This window comes from Physeter macrocephalus, chromosome 16, assembly GCF_002837175.3.
Source record: "Physeter macrocephalus isolate SW-GA chromosome 16, ASM283717v5, whole genome shotgun sequence".
NCBI classification, from domain to species: Eukaryota; Metazoa; Chordata; class Mammalia; order Artiodactyla; family Physeteridae; genus Physeter; species Physeter macrocephalus.
In genome coordinates, this window is record NC_041229.1 from 22,203,948 (window position 1) to 22,220,619 (window position 16,672).

Genomic DNA, 16,672 nt, shown 5'->3' on the forward strand with positions numbered 1-16,672 from the left:
TACCATACTGTCTTGATTACTGTAGCTTTGTGGTAAAGTTTGAAGTTGGGGAGCCTGATTCCTCCAACTCCATTTTTCTTTCTCAAGATTGCTTTGGGTATTTGGGGTCTTTTGTGTTTCCATATAAATTGTAAGATTTTTTGTTCTAATTCTGTGAAGAATGCCATTGATACTCTGATAGGGGTTGCATTGAATCTGTAGATTGTTTTGGGTAGTATCGTCATTTCCACAATATTTATTCTTCCAATCCAATAACATGGTATATTTCTCCATCTGTTTATGTCATCTTTGATTTCTTTCATCAGTATTTTCTGAGTACAAGTCTTTCACCTCCTTAGGCAGGTTTATTCCTAGGTATTTTATTCTTTTTATTGTGATGGTAAATGGGAGTGTTTCCTGAATTTCTCTTCCTGATTTTTCATTGTTGGTGTAGAGGAATGCCAGAGGTTTCTGTGCATAATTTTGTATCCTTCAATCTTACCTAATTCATTGATTAGTTCTAGTAATTTTCTTGTGGCATCTTTAGGATTTTCTATGTATACTATCATGTCATCTGCAAACAGTGACAGTTTTACTTCATGTATCACATTGACTGTTTTGCCTATATTGAAGAATCCTTGCATTCCTGGGATAAACCTTACTTGATCATGGTGTATGATCCTTTTAATGTGCTGTGGGATTCTGTTTGCTAGTATTTTGTTCAAGATTTTTGCATCTATGTTCATCAGTGGTATTGGTCTATAATTTTTTTTGTGTGTGATATATTTTTCTGGTTTTGGTATCAGGGTGCTGGTGGCTTTGTAGAATGAATTTGGGAGTGTTTCTCCCTCTGCAATTTTTTGGAAGAGCTTGAGAAGGATTGTTGTTAGCTTTTCTCTAAATGTTTGATAACTCTTCTCTAAATGTTTGATAGAAGTGCCTGTGAAGCCATCTGGTGCTGGACTTTTGTTTATTGGAAAATTTTTAATTATGGTTTCAATTTCATTTCTTGTGATTGGTCTGTTTATGTTTTCCAATTCTTCCTAGTTCAGTCTTGGGAAATTGTACCTTTCCAAGAATTTGTCCATTTCTTTGTGGTTGTCCACTTTATTGGCATACAGTTATTTGCAGTAGTCTCTTATAATCCTTTTTATTTCTGCAGTGTCAGTTTTTTACTGACTTTGGGTTTTCTTAGTTCTTCTTTCTGTAGTTATTTTAAGTGTAGGGTTAGATTGTTTATTTGAAATTTTTCTTGTTTCTTGAGTTTCTGCAGTGTCAGTTGTGATTTCTCCTATTTCTTTTCTAATTTTATTGATTTGCGTCCTCTCCCTTTTTTTCTTGATGAGTCTGATTAAGGGTTTCTCAATTTTGTTTATCTTCTCAGAGAACCAGCTTTTAGTTTTATTGAGATTTGCTATTGTTTTCTTTGTTTCTATTTATTTCTGCTCTGATCTTTATGATTTCTTTCCTTTTACTGACTTTGGGTTTTCTTAGTTCTTCTTTATGTAGTTATTTTAAGTGTAGGGTTAGATTGTTTATTTGAAATTTTTCTTGTTTCTTGAGGTGAGATTGAATTGCTATAAACATCCCTCTTAGAACTGCTTTTGCTGTGTCCCATAAGTTTTGGGTTGTCCTGTTTTCATTGTCATTTGTTTCTATGTATTTTTAAAATTTCTTCATTGATTTCTTCAGTGATCTCTTGGTTATTTAGTAGTGCACTGTTTAGCCTCCATGTATTTGTGTGTTTTATAGTTTTTTTTTTCCTGTAACTGATTTCTAGTCTCATAGCATTGTGGTCAGAAAAGATGCTTGATACGATTTCAATTTTCTTAAATTTTCTGAGGCCTTGTTTTCTGACCCAATATGTTATCTATCCTGGAGAATGTTCCGTGAGCACCTGAGAAGAAAGTGTATTCTGACATTTTGGGTGGAATGTTGTGTAAATGTCAATTTAGTCTATTTGGTCTATTGTATCATTTAAAGCTTGTGTTTCCTTGTTTATTTTCTGTTTGGATGATCTGTCCATTGGTGTAAGTGGTGTGTTAACATCCCCTACGATTACTATGTTACTGTCAATGTCTCCTTTCATGGTTGTTAGCATTTGCCTTATGTATTGAGGTGCTCCTATGTTGGGTGCATAAACATTTATAATTGTTATATCTTCTTCTTGGATTGATCCTTTGATCATTATGTAGTGTCCCTTCTTATCTCTTATAACAGTCTTTATTTTAAAGTTTATTTTATCTAATGTGAGTATTGTTACTACAGCTTTCTTTTGATTTCCATCTGCATGGAATATCTTTTTCTATCCCTTTACTTTCAGTCTGTATGTGTTCCTGGGTCTGTAGTGGGTCTCTTGTAGACAGCAAATATATGGATCTTGTTTTTGTATCCATTCAGCCAGTCTGTGTCTTTTGGTTGGGGCATTTAATCCATTTACAGTCAAGGTTATTATCAATATGTATGTTCCTATTACCATTTTCTTAATTGTTTTGGGTTTGTTTTTGTGGGTCTTTTTCTTGTCTTGTGTTTCCCGCTTAGAGAGGTTTCTTTAGCATTTGTTGTAAAGCTGGTGTGGTGGTGCTGAATTCTTTTAGCTTTTGCTTGTCTGAAAAGATTTTGACTTCTCCATCAATCTGAATGAGATTCTTGCTGGGTAGAGTATCTTGTTTGTAAGTTTTTCTCTTTCATCACTTTAAGTATACCCTGCCACTCCCTTCTGGCCTGCAGAGTTTCCACTGAAAAATCAGCTTATGTCCTATAGGGGTTCCTTTGTATGTTATATTTTGTTTTTCCTTTGGTGCTTTTAATATTTTTTCTTTGAATTTAATTTTTGTTAGTTTGATTAATATGTGTCTTGGTTTGTTTTTCCTAGGGTTTATCCTTTATGGGACCCTCTATGCTTCCTGGACTTGAGTGACTATTTCCTTTCCCATGTTAGGGTAGTTTTTGACTATGATCTCTTCAAATATTTTCTCAGATGCTTTCTTTTTCTCTTCTTTTTCTATGACCCCTCTAATTCAAATATTGGTGCATTTAGTGTTGTCCCTGAGGTCTCTGAGATTGTCTTCAATTCTTTGCATTTTTTTTCTTTATTCTTCTCCTTGGCACTTATTTCCACCATTTTGTCTTCCAGTTCACTTATTTGTTCTTCTGCCTCAGTTATTCTGTTATTGATTCCTTCTAGTGTATTTTTCATTTCAGTTATTTTGTTGTTCACCTCTGTTTGTTTGTTCTTTAGTTCTTCTTGATCTTTCTTTTATTTTCTCAATCTCTGCCTCCATTGTATTTCCAAGATTCTAGATCATCTTCACTATCATTACTCTGAATTCTTTTTCAGGTAGATTGCCTATTTCCTCTTCATTTATTTGGTCTTGTAGAATTTTACCTTGCTCCTTCATCTGTGACATATTTTTTTGTTGTCTCTTTTTTTTTTTTTTAATGAGTGGGATTGTGTTCCTGTCTTACTTATTGTTTTGCCTGAGGCTTCCAACACTGGAGTTTGTAATCTATTGGTTAGAGCTGGGTCTTGGTGCTGAGACGAGGAACTCCATGAAACCTCACTCTGAAGAATATTCCCTGGGGTCTGAGCTTCTCTGTTAGTCCAGTGGTTTGGACTTGGAGCTCCCACCTCAGGATCTTTGGCCTGACCTGTGGCTCATGAACAAAGATCCTGCAAGCCAAATGAGGTGGCATAAAAATAATAATAAAATATAAAAGAAAAAAATAACAAAGTAAATAATAAAATTAGATTAGGAAACTAACAGATGTGTTAGAAAGAATATAAAAGTAAAAATACAGATGAGTCAACAAACAGAAGGTACATCAGTACCACAATAGTAAAAAAGAGGAGGACGGAAAAGAAAAAAAAAGTGGGTGGGAAGGCCTTGGCTGTGAAGGACAGATCCTAAGCAAGGGCGAGGTTTGGGTGGTGGGCGAGGCCAATGCTCAGGACCCAGAGGACTGGAAAAGACCCTGGAGGCTGTGGGGGAGGTGCTGGTGCTTAGGCTTAATGGAAAAGAAGGGGCCCAGGCTTGCCCCCCACCCCAGTCTCAGAGGGTGTGGGACCTCACCTGGAAGCCCAGTGAGCAGGGCAAACGCCCTCTGCTCCTCTCCTGCTCCTCCCTTAGGGTCCCTTCTTCCTTCCTCTCCTGATCTCCCTGGCCTCCCTCCTATGCCCCCAGGACCCATGCGGCCTGGATGGGGCTTTGGAGGGGGGAAATCGTCTTGGGAGCTCAGCAGGCCCCCCAGCCCGAGTGGGCCAGGTGATCGCCCTCTGCTCCTCTCCTGCTCTTCCCGGAGAGTCCCGCACGCCTGTGTCACCTGATCTCCCTGGCCTCAGGGGTGCCGATCCTGTTTGGCCTCCACTTCTCCTCCCTGCTAAGTCCCCCTATGTCCTACCGGTTCATTCTGGTGTTCCCCTCTTCTCCTTGGGCGTCAGAGTCCCCCACCAGTAGCCAGCAGGCGCCCTAGTAGTGGGGAGATGCTAACTTTGCATCTTCCCACACCATCAACTTGACTCCCTTGAGTTAAGTTTTATTTGGGGCAAAATGAGGACTATAGCCCTAGAGACAGCATTTCACATAGCTCTGAGAAACTCTTCTAGAGACTTAGGGCATAAGGTCTTTTTGGTGAAAGGGGATTACATGCAATGAAACACATATTTTTTGCAGAAGGTTGCTGCTAGTCTTGTGAACATTACTGCTAGTCATGAGGAGCAGACGTCACCATGAAGGATTTTAGTGCTTTTCTATATATGAGGAGATGCAAGAATTGGGCTCATAAAATCTTCTCCTGAATATATCTAACTATCTGAAGACCTGTTCTGCCAGTTTTTCCCAAAGCACAGAGTGACTCATTCCTGATCTCCACCCTGAACTCTTTTCATGGGGTGTTGAAGGTCAGTAGCTACAGCAACTCATGATTTAATCCTTGTAGAGGTAGATGGCAAGTGTCAGTTTGTAGTTGGCAAAACAACACTTATACCTTAGGATTTCCATAGTAAAACAATAGTGAAAACAGAACATCAGTTGTAATAGTGGTTAAAAATTAAGAAGACATTTTTTAAGAGATGCTTAGCATAAATACTCAAGAGAGTATTTTAATTATGGTGTGGGTTTCTAAATTATTTTCCCTGGACCATTAAGAAAGATATAAATCATTAAACATGATTAATGAATCCACAAGATTCTCCAAGAAGAGCAACAACCCTGTTGACTGACATTTGTTTTAAGTAAAAGGAAATGTCTGTGATTACAAACCCAAATTAAAATGCCATCAGTGGCATTAATAAACATCAGTCCTGTCTTTCATTTTCACTAATGTTAGTGCTTATAAATTTATTAACTTATGAAGCTCTTAGGGAAGTTAATTGGGGGTATCTAAATAAGAGACTCTGGAAAGTCTCATGGAATCTCCATCAAAGACAATGTCCCTCTAACTTGTGCTGATTAAAACAGAGTGGAACAGACACACTTGCTTTCTTATCCCTAGTGTGCACTGTGGGTTTGGCCATTCCTAGGTCTTTCTAGGGTGGACAAAGAGTGAGATAGTGTCAGGGGATTTTTTTCACATCACATCAAAATCACTAACAATTCATCCAATATTTAATCAGAAAACTAATTAATTCAGTGGGAGAAAAATGGCAAAAATTTTTTTTTGGTGTAGCCGTTGCAGGGAGCGTTGTTTACATGAAAAAAATTATTTGGTAGGTTAAAGTTTTTGTTTATTTTTATATGAAACAGACACCCCAGGGACAATACCGAAAGTCTAAGAACTCCAGAAAGGTAGGTATTGTATATGTGATGATATTTGCATTCTTGCATATAGTAGCCTAGGCACCTAAATATTTTTGAATGAATGAAAAGCACATGGGTTAAAAGGTAATCAGTAATTGCATTAACTTCGTAATTAAGGTTTATGTTCATACCAGGTTTTCTCTGAGGTAGCTTCAGAATCTAACCTGAATTCAAATTGGCCTCAGGGTCAGCTCTGGTGTGATGTTGGTTGTGTGGTGGTCTCTTCCAGATCAGTTGGCCAAGGGGCCCTCTTGGAATAACTTCTGTCTGCTCTCAATTCCAGTGATAAACTTAACAAGGGCACTGGAAATGAAAGCATGGAGGACGAGTTATGAAGATCTTTTTCACAGCGACTTTCTGGAAAATGTTAGAATTTCTTCATGGGGCAGAGGTTGAGTAGGGAAGACTAACAATTGTGCACTTAGGGACAATGTGCCAACAAGTTCTCTTTCTTCCTTGGCAAAAATAAAAGAGATAACTTATACGAAAGCAACTAACAAAGAGCCTGGCATATGGAGCAGGTATTTAATAAATATTAGTTCATTTCCTTTTCCTTCTCGACAAGGTCAAAGTGTGCTTAGAAAATCTTTTTAGTAGCATCTAAGGGGTGTGTGTGTGTGTGTGTGTGTGTGTGTGTGTGTGTGTGTGTGTGTTTGGAGGAGGATGTTAGGTAAGGAGAGAATGAGATCATTTTATTCTCAAAATATACATGTGAGACAGGATAATATGTTGATTGCTAATTGTTCTCCAGTGCTATCCTCAAAATTCGTTCTAACCTTGCCATGGTGATTAGCTGGGCAAGCCACATGCACGCCCTTACTATAAAAATTTAGAAGGAAAGATATGATTTAGTACTCAGCCTTGAGCCTTGAAGCCCCTGGCAGAGATAACAGCTTCGAAAAAAATGTGGAAGAATATCAAATTGCAGGAGCCTGGATCTTTCAAATATCAAGCGTAGGATACTGATTGACCTAAGTATCCAGTGGTGTTGCAGAACTGAGGATAAGTCAGGATGGGTAAAGATTCCTCAACCTGGGGAACTGTCTACAGGATCAAATACCCAGAGCAGGGCAGACACCACCTTTACCTGACTGGCCAGACCCTTGCCCCAATGCCTAGTTATAAGTACAAGGAAGTCTGTTGAATAAATAAACGAATAAATGAACACATTATGAGACCTTTGATCACAGATCTGGATTAGCCCCTCAGATGAAGCTCAGAACTTAGAAAAACTGATTTATTTATTGATGTAGTTTTCAGTGAACATTTGATGGCTGATTTATTAATTTACTACTAAGTGGCAGGAACTTTGTATGCTAGAGACAGGTAGGTAAAAATGAATAAAACATGGTCTCTGCCTTAGAGGATCTCAAAGTAGCGTAGGACAAGTGCATAAACTAACAACTAAAACACAATGAAGAAAGTGCTAAAAAAATAGTAGCTTAGCATTTACAGGGGACATGTGTTTCAGACACTTTGCTAATCACTTTTCATGCATTATGTAACTGTATTCTCAAAACAACCTGTGACATAGATGCCCTTCATATTTTACAGATGAAGCAATGACATTTTAGATAGGTTAGGTAGTTTTCTGAAGATCAAATAACTACTAAGTGGTGGAACCTGGATTCAAACTTGTGTGTGTTCTAAATATCTGAATGCCAAGATGAAATGGGCACAAAGTGCTGGGAAATGCTAAGTAGGGACCATAAAATAGTCTAGAGTGATCATAGGAAGTGTGCAGAGATGGAGATGCTCTAAAAGTAGACATGGAGATTGTATGAAAGAAATACTCTGGAATTACTCCATTCACCCACAGTGGTTTCCATTTAGTTATTCCTCCTTCTCCTTTGCCCACCAGGTTTAAATATTCCCAACTCTCTGTGTTGTTTCCAGTACTTCCATTTCTATTGTTACCATTACTTCTTTAAAGAGATTCTGGTAGCTTCTGCGCACTTCTGACATTGGCAGAATCAGGTAGCATGGGAGGGGGGAGAGTTGGAGTTCTGGTATTCAGATATTCTACCAAGCTTCCTAGTCTGTTCAATGGCATTCTGAGACTAGGGATTTACAACAGTTGAAGCCAGAAATAATAAAAGAAACAATCTTTCTCTCGGATCATCTGGACATTGTGAAATTTTTCTAAATCGATTTGACCATATTGCCAGTTTGAATTAGCACAGAGAAATGACCTTATATTATAATAGAATGAAATAAATTATAATTATTAATCTATCAAAATACTTGTTAAAGTTATCAATTAAAAGAAAAAGCAGGGGCTTCCCTGGTGGCGCGGTGGTTGCGCGTCCGCCTGCCGATGCAGGGGGCAGGGTTCGCGCCCCGGTCTGGGAGGATCCCGCGTGCCGCGGAGCGGCTGGGCCCGTGAGCCATGGCCGCTGGGCCTGCGCGTCCGGAGCCTGTGCTCCGCAACGGGAGAGGCCACAGCAGAGGGAGGCCCGCATACCACAAAAAAAAAAAAAAAAAAAGCACACTGAATGAATGTGGATAAAGCAGTGCATCCAGTTCTACATAAATCCACTTTTTATTTGTGCTGAATTGCATTTTTACTTTGTTTCTGAAAGATCTAGAATTTCTTTGCCTTTCTGCTTTTCCTAACTCTTTCTCTCTTTTTCCTTCCTCCTTTGCATGTTTCATTTGCAGCCTCTGCTTTTTCAGAAGGAAAACAGGGCCATTTTAAAAATAAGTGAATAGTTTTTACAGTCTCTCAAGCTATGTTTTGGCTGACATATTTCAAATAGCTCAGTTTTCCATTTCTCAAAAAGGCAAAATAGGCCTGCATCCTATGAAATTCCTCTACTGAATCCAACATGCCTTATCATTTTTGACCCCAAAATATGTTTCTTGTGCTTTGTAGGAGAAATAGAGGTTCCCGTATGGTTCCCCAGCTCATTTTTATTATTAGTTTGAAACTGCTGATGTCTCAGGCAGGAAGCCCACCTTGGGTGGGGTCTCAGGGCAAAAGGGTCCCATGGGAGATCGCAGGGCAACAAGAATGGTTCACTTGATAATCTCCCTCCCCTGACCACAAACTAAGATGAAGGAAAACCACAATAGAAGATTAACATCTTTCAGAGGCCATGGGATTTCATCAAGTTAAATATTTATTATTTTCTTTCCTGTGCATTGATTTCTTCATTTTCCTGCTAGTACAAATTTCTTTCTTGCCCTTTATATAACAATTTGAGCAAAAAATCATTCTTAGCTTATCAGGAGTGATATTTTTTAGTGGGAACAGCCCTGGAATAAGAGAGGGCTCAAGGTTCACAATTCAGTGCCACTACTTATGAGATTTTTGGGCAAATTCCCCCGTGTATCAATCTGCTCTGGCTGCCATAACAAAATACCACAGATTGTGTGGCTTAAACAACAGAAATTAATTTTCTCACAGTTCTGAAGACTAGGAAGTCTGAGATCAGGATGCCAGAAGGCTTGGGTTCTGGTGAGGACTCTCTCGTGGCTTGTAGAGGCCACCTTCTTGCTATGTGCTCACAAGGTGGAGAGAGACTTGAGACTTTTCTCTCTCTTTTCCTCTTCTCATAAAGCCACCAATCCTATCAGATTAGGACTCCACCTTTATGACCCATTTAACCATAATTACTTCCTAAAAGCCCTATCTCCAAATTCAGTCACATTGGGAATTAAGGATTCAACATATGAATGGGGTGGTGGGCAGGCCCATTTCAGTTCATAGCACTTTATATCTTAGTTTCTTAACCTAAATATGCTTAATAATACCCAATGTATGTAGCTCAAAGGGTAAAGATCACATGAGATGTTCAATGTATATGAAAGTTCTTTGCACATTGTAAAGTCCTATAAAATGGAGGATATTAGTTATTGAAAACAATATTATTGAAGGAATACTCAATAATTAGAAAGGCCAATATAATTCTGATTTCTGAGTTGTATACAGACATTTGGAAAATCCCTTAACCATCTACCTCAGTCTAGGCAAACTGGGACAGCAATGTCCTAAAATAGACTATGTAAATGAATGTGCAATTATTTTAATAGATAATGAAATATTTATTTGTTTCTAAGCAGTTAGCTTCAATACCTAACAATTACATCCTGCACCCCTTTTGAATTGCATTCCATATCAAATTACTATCCTAATAACAGTTAACTATCACTAATAACCTTAGTTAACACATTTGAAAACCTTCCACAATGCATTAAGTTCGTGATTTATGTAAATAACATCAAAAAATTAAAGCTTTGCCATTTTAATCTCCCTAATTATTATTTATTATTTTGGGGTACTGACAATATAACCAGTGCTGTGTAAAATAAGAAAAAATATTATACCAGCATGAAGTCTTACAATTTAATCAGAAGATCAAACAATTCAAATTCAAGAACATGGTTTTGAAAGATGGTTAGAACTTCTATCTTTGCTTCTTTGGGATGTCAACTATTTTTAGAGCTGTTTCACCACAGTGTCTTCAGCAACTATCATTGGTGATCACTCAATACATGTGCTGCTTTTGCAAAACTGTACTCAAATTGATTTCCTTCCTGTTTCTGTGTTAGTCTGCATGGTAATAGGGGACAGATATTATTCTCAAAGCAAGGGTCTCCCTCACCACTGGAACCCAAGGGAATAATTCTTCCACAGGCATGGGGCATTCTCGATCTCTCATTCTGTACAGGTAACTGACCGTATTTATAATAGTAATAACAACAACAATAAAAATCAATAAACAGAAAAGAGCAGTTCTTTTTTTTACTGCAGTATAGTTGATTTACAATGTTGTGTTAATTTCTGGTGTACAGCAAAGTGATTCAGTTATATATATATATTCTTTTTCATATTCTTTTCCATTATGGTTTATTACAGGATATTGAATATAGTTCCCTGTGCTATACAGTAGGATCTTGTTGTTTATCTGTTTTATATATAGTAGCTTGTATTGTTAATTTCAACCTCCTATTTATCCCTCCCTTATTTCCTTTCCCCTTTGGTAAACATAAGTTTGTTTTCTATGTCTGTTACTCTGTTTCTGTTTTGTAAATAAGTTCACTTGTGTCATATTTTAGGTTCATTTGAGTGATATCATATGGTATTGGTCTTTCACTTTCTGACTTACTTCACTTAGTATGATAATCTCTAGGTCCATCCATGTTGCTGTAAATGGCATTATTTCATTCTTTTTATAGCTGAGTAATATTCCATTGTTATATATATACACACACACACATATATATATGTATCCCGTGCACTGGAATGAAGAGTAGCTCTCACTCACCGCAACTACAGAAAGCCCACATGCAGCAATGAAGACCCAATGCAGCCAAAAATAAATAAATTAATACATAAAATTAAAAATACATTTATATATATCTCATATCACATCTTCTTTATCCATTCATCTGTCCATGGACATTTAAGTTGTTTCCATGTCTTGGCTGTTGTAAACAGTGCTGTTGTGAACACTGGGGTGCATGCATCTTTTCAAATTATAGTTTTGTCTGGGTATATGCCCAGGAATGGGATTGCTGGATCATATGGCAACTCTATTTTCAGTTTTTGGAGGAACCTCCATACTGGTTGCCATGATGGCTGCACCGATTTACTTTCTCACCAATGGTGTACGGTTCCCTTTTCTCCAGACCCTTTCTAGCATTTGTTATTTGTAGACTTTTTGATGATGGCCATTCTGACAGGTGTAAAGTGATAACCCGTAGTTTTGATTTGCATTTCTCTAATAATTGAGCATCTTTTCATGTGCCTTTGGCCATCTGTATGTCTTCTTTGAAGAAATGTCTATTTAGGTCATCTGCCCATTTTTTGATTGGGTTGTGTTTTTTTTGTTGTTGTTGTTATTGAGTTGTATGAATTGTTTGCATATTTTGGAAATTAAGCCCTTGTCAGTCTCATCATTTGCAAATATTTTCTCTGAGTCCATAGTTGCCTTTTTGTTTTGTTTACTGTTTCCTTTGTTGTACAAAAGCTTGTAAGTTTGATTAGGTCCCATTTGTTTATTATTGCTTTTATTTCTATTGCCTTGGGAGACTGACGTAAGAAAACATTGGTACAATTTTTGTTAGAGAATGTTTTGCCCATGTTCTCTTCTAGGAGTTTTATGGTGTCATGTCTTATATTTAAGTCTTTAGGCCATTTTGAGTTTACTTTTGTGTATGGTGTGAGGGTGCATTCTAACTTCATTGATTTACTTGCGGCTGTCCAGTTTTCCCAACACCACTTGCTGAAGAAACTGTCTTTTCTCCATTGTATATTCTTGTCTCCATTGTAGAAGCTTAATTGACCACAGGTGTGTCAAAAACAGTAGTTCTTAAGCTTGAGTTCATGAATGGCTTCATGGGATCTGAAAACTCCATGTAAATCAATAGCTTTCAATGGACTGTCAAAAACTCTGTAAGAGGGCTTCCCTGGTGGCGCACTAGTTGAGAGTCCGTCTGCCGATGCAGGGGACACAGGTTCGTGCCCCGGTCTGGGAGGATCCCACATGCCGTGGAACAGCTGGGCCCGTGAGCCATGGCCGCTGAGCCTGCGTGTCCGGAGCCTGTGCCCCGCAACGGGAGAGGCCACAACAGTGAGAGGCCCGCATAATGGGGAAAAAAAAAACCAACAACAACTCTGTGAGATAACACAGTTTAAAGTCACAGAAATAAATGTCAGTTAAGATAATTAGTGTGTGCTTATTTCTCATAGGACTTTCTTCAATGTTTTATATTGTTAATAGTAATAATTTTAAAAACCTATAGCAAGCTCTTACTATGTGTAAGGCACTATGCTTAATGCTTTGGGGACTACAAATGTGAACAAAGCATGTGGCTACTTCAGGGTAATACAATCTTACAGCAGAATTAAGAAATTTATACAAACAAGAACAAAACAAGGCAGATTGGGAAAAGACCATAGAGCAGGCATAAACAAATTCTTAAAGAAACGGCCAAAGAGATTAAGACTCCATGAAGAAGTAGTATTGAACTGGCCTTTGAATAGCAAATGGGATTTCACCAGGTACAGTACAGGGAAGAATATTCTGAACAGGAATAGCAGCCTTAAGTAAATGTGGAGGAGGAAAGCATGGGACATATTTGTACCATGGATTTGGGGAGCAGTGGGAAATAGCAGAGTAAATTATTGGGTGTTTGGGTCATATACTATCTTAAAATGCCACTTAGAAGGGAGAAAAGTAAATTTACAAATCTGTAGCAATAGTCCAGTTCAAATAGGAATAGAACCTAAAGTTGCACATTATACTTGGGAAAGAATTTCAGTGTAAAGATGCATGTTATATGTAGGTTTCAGCATTAAATATGCCAGAGAACTGTGAGGCAGGGAAGGAGACCAGAAAAATGTGATGGTTTAATAGGTGTAAAACACAGTAGAGGATATTGTATTGTTAGTATATGTTTTATGGAAGGAATTGAATTTGATCTCATAGGTATAAAATAATTAGTTTTTTGATAATTAACTACTGTCTAAAACCTCAAAAGAATAGTATTAATTAACCCTTTCACTATAGGTACAATAGAGGTTCTCTTGCTGCTTAGAAAGCAGTAAGACAGTGGTTTTAATTTTCTCTTACAGGACTTGAGAAGCGACATATCCAGATATGACATGAAGCTTTATTCTTCAGGGTAAGTCAGTGACGGTTACCAAAATGGGTGAAGTAGAAGAGGAGGTGAGGGTGACAGCAGTGCTGAAAGTCAGTGGTCAGTGGTGGCTCAGCCAAGCACCAAGGCAGGTTTATAGGATCTAAAAGAAGGCAGAGTAAAGCTTATGAAATTTGTGAGGGAGAATGTGTGAGGGAAGGAAGAGAAGGGGAGAAAGGTGATTGGGGGGCGAGCACCTTATAAAGGAGGGAGAAAGATTAGGGGCAATGGTAGTGGACTGAGAAGATATCAGGGTGGGGGAGAATCAGGAGAGAGTAACATCATGGAAGCTAAAGTACCAGAAGGAAATGGCAGTCAACAGTGTGTGCAATATTGAGAGAGACTGAAAAGCATGTGGTCCAAGAAGAGGACATTGGATTTGAGATTAGTACTGTACTCAAGATATTTTAACAGAGTTGTTGAAGGAAGCCACATTTAGAGGAACTGAGGAGGCACCCAGTTGAGAATACTACAGAAAAGGGAGAGTTGTCCACACAGAGAGGTGTAGTGGTGACAGAGAGTGCCAAAGGGAAGTATGCAGGAAAAGACAGGAGAGAGGGCAATACAAAGATGAGAGGGAGGGGGAGAGTTGAAGAAATAAAGTCGAGGAGGGAGTGGGAGAGTAGGGAAAGAATCAAGATGCACAGAAATTCTTAGATGGAGAAAAAGGTTAATAATAATAATATTAGAATATAAAAATAATGATATTTATCTTCTTTGTAAGATTTATTCTTTATAAAGAGAGTAAGGAACTGTAGTATTAGAAACGTGAAGGAATGGGAAGAAGCAGAATAGCCATAGCTAAATATTCCATAACAAAAAGAGTAAAATAATTCCCAAGTAGCAGTGAGGAATAGCTGAGCTAAGAGAAAATGGAATTGTGGTGTCACAGGTGACTCCAGTTTCTTGACTTTTTCTGGCCCTACTCAGCAGCTGGGAAGCCAGAGTGAAAGCAGACAAAGGGAGTGCCCTGGGTTGGGAATTAATATGTGAGGCTTGGCAGAAGGTCAGTCAGAATGAGATGCATTGGGTTCAATCAGGATAGAGAAGAACGTGAAGCCAGAGTGTGTGTTGTTTCACATCAGTTGGTCCAGTGTCCTGAGCTTGACTGCAAACATGTGGAGATGGAGCAGCACAGAGCTAAGTTAGGAGGACAGGCTTTGGGCTTAGGACAGACCTGGCTGAGAACGGCAGTTCTGAGAGAGACTTGTAAAAAGTGGCCTTTATAATGCAGCAACCCTGACCCCAGCGGGTAGGATTTCTGGATACCCCTGAAAAGAACCAGCGATCAAATCACATTCGCTTCTTGTCGGCTGCCATGAACAAATTAGCCTAACATTAAATAAGACCTCCATTAATATACCCGAGAAGCACGTTATAAAACTAAGGCAGGGAGGAAGAGCATCAAGATGGCGGAAGAGTAAGATGCGGAGATCACCTTCCTCTCCACAAATACATCAGAAATACATCTACAAGTGGAACAACTCCTACAGAACACCTACTGAACACTGGCAGAAGACCTCAGACCTCCCAAAAGACAAGAAACTCCACACATACCGGGGTAGGGCAAAAGAAAAAAAGAAAAAAGCAGAGACAAAAGAATAGGGACGGGACCTGCACCAGTGGGAGGGAGCTGGGAAGGAGGAAATATTTCCACACACTAGAAGCCCCTTCGTGGGCAGAGACTGTTGGTGGCGGAGGGGGGAAGCTTCGGAGCCACGGAGGAGAGTGCAGCCAAAGGGTGCGGAGGGCAAAGCAGAGAGATTCCTGCACAGAGGATCGGTGTTGACCAGCACTCACCAGCCCAAGAGGCTTGTCTGCTCACCCACTGGGGAGGGCAGGGGGTGGGAGCTGAGGCTCTGGCTTCGGAGGTCGGATCCCAGGGAGAGGACTGGGGTTGGCTGCGTGAACACAGCCTGAAGGGGCTAGTGCGACACAGCTAGCTGGAAGGGAATCTGGGAAAAGTCTGGAGCTGCCGAAGAGGCAAGAGACTTTTTCTTGCCTCTTTGTTTCCTGGTGCACAAGGAGAGGGGATTAAGACCACCACTTAAAGGAGCTCCAGAGATGGGCGCGAGCCACGGCTATCAGTGCAGAACCCAGAGGTAAGCATGAGATGCTAAGGCTGCTGCTGCCGCCACCAAGAAGCCTGTGTGAAAGCACAGGTCACTATCCCCACCTCCCCTCCTGGGAGCCTGTGCAACCCATCACTGCCAAGGTCCCGTGATCCAGGGACAACTTCCCCGGGAGAACGCACAGCATGCCTCAGGCTGGTGCAAAGTCATGCCAGCCGTTGCCGCCACAGGCTCGCCGCGCATTCTGTGCCCCTCCCTCCCCCCCAGCCTGAGTGAGCAAGAGCCCTCCAAGCAGCTGTTCCTTTAACCCTGTCCTGTCTGAGCAAAGAAGAGATGCCCTCAGTCGACCTACACACAGAGGGGGGTCCAAAACCAAAGCTGAAAGCCAGGAGCTGTGTGAAGAAAGAAGAGAAAGGGAAAATTCTCCCAAGAGCCTCAGGAGGAACAGATTAAATCTCCACAATCAACTTGATGTACCCTGCATCTGTGGAATACCTGAATAAATAACGAATCATCTCAAACTGAGGAGGTGGACTTTGGGAGTAACGATATATATATTTTTTTCCCTTTTTCTGAGTGTGTATGTGAATTCTTCTGTTTATAATTTTTTCTGTATAGCTTTGCTTTTACCATTTGTCCTAGGGTTCTGTCTGTCCGTTTTTTTGTTTTTTGTTTCATATAGTTTTTAGCACTTGTTATCATTGGTGGATTTGTTTTTTGGTTTGGTTGCTTTCTTCTTTCTTTCTTTCTTTTTTTTTTTTGGATTACTAAAAAAATTTTTTTAAATAATATTTTTTTAATAAATGTTTTATTTTATTTTACTTTTAATTTATTTTATTTTACCTTCTTTCTTTCTTTCTTTCTTTCTTTTTCTTTCTTTCTTTCTTTCTTTCTTTCTTTCTTTCTTTCTTTCTTTCTTTCTTTCTGAATAAATAACGAATCATCTCAAACTGAGGAGGTGGACTTTGGGAGTAACGATATATATATTTTTTTCCCTTTTTCTGAGTGTGTATGTGAATTCTTCTGTTTATAATTTTTTCTGTATAGCTTTGCTTTTACCATTTGTCCTAGGGTTCTGTCTGTCCGTTTTTTTGTTTTTTGTTTCATATAGTTTTTAGCACTTGTTATCATTGGTGGATTTGTTTTTTGGTTTGGTTGCTTTCTTCTTTCTTTCTT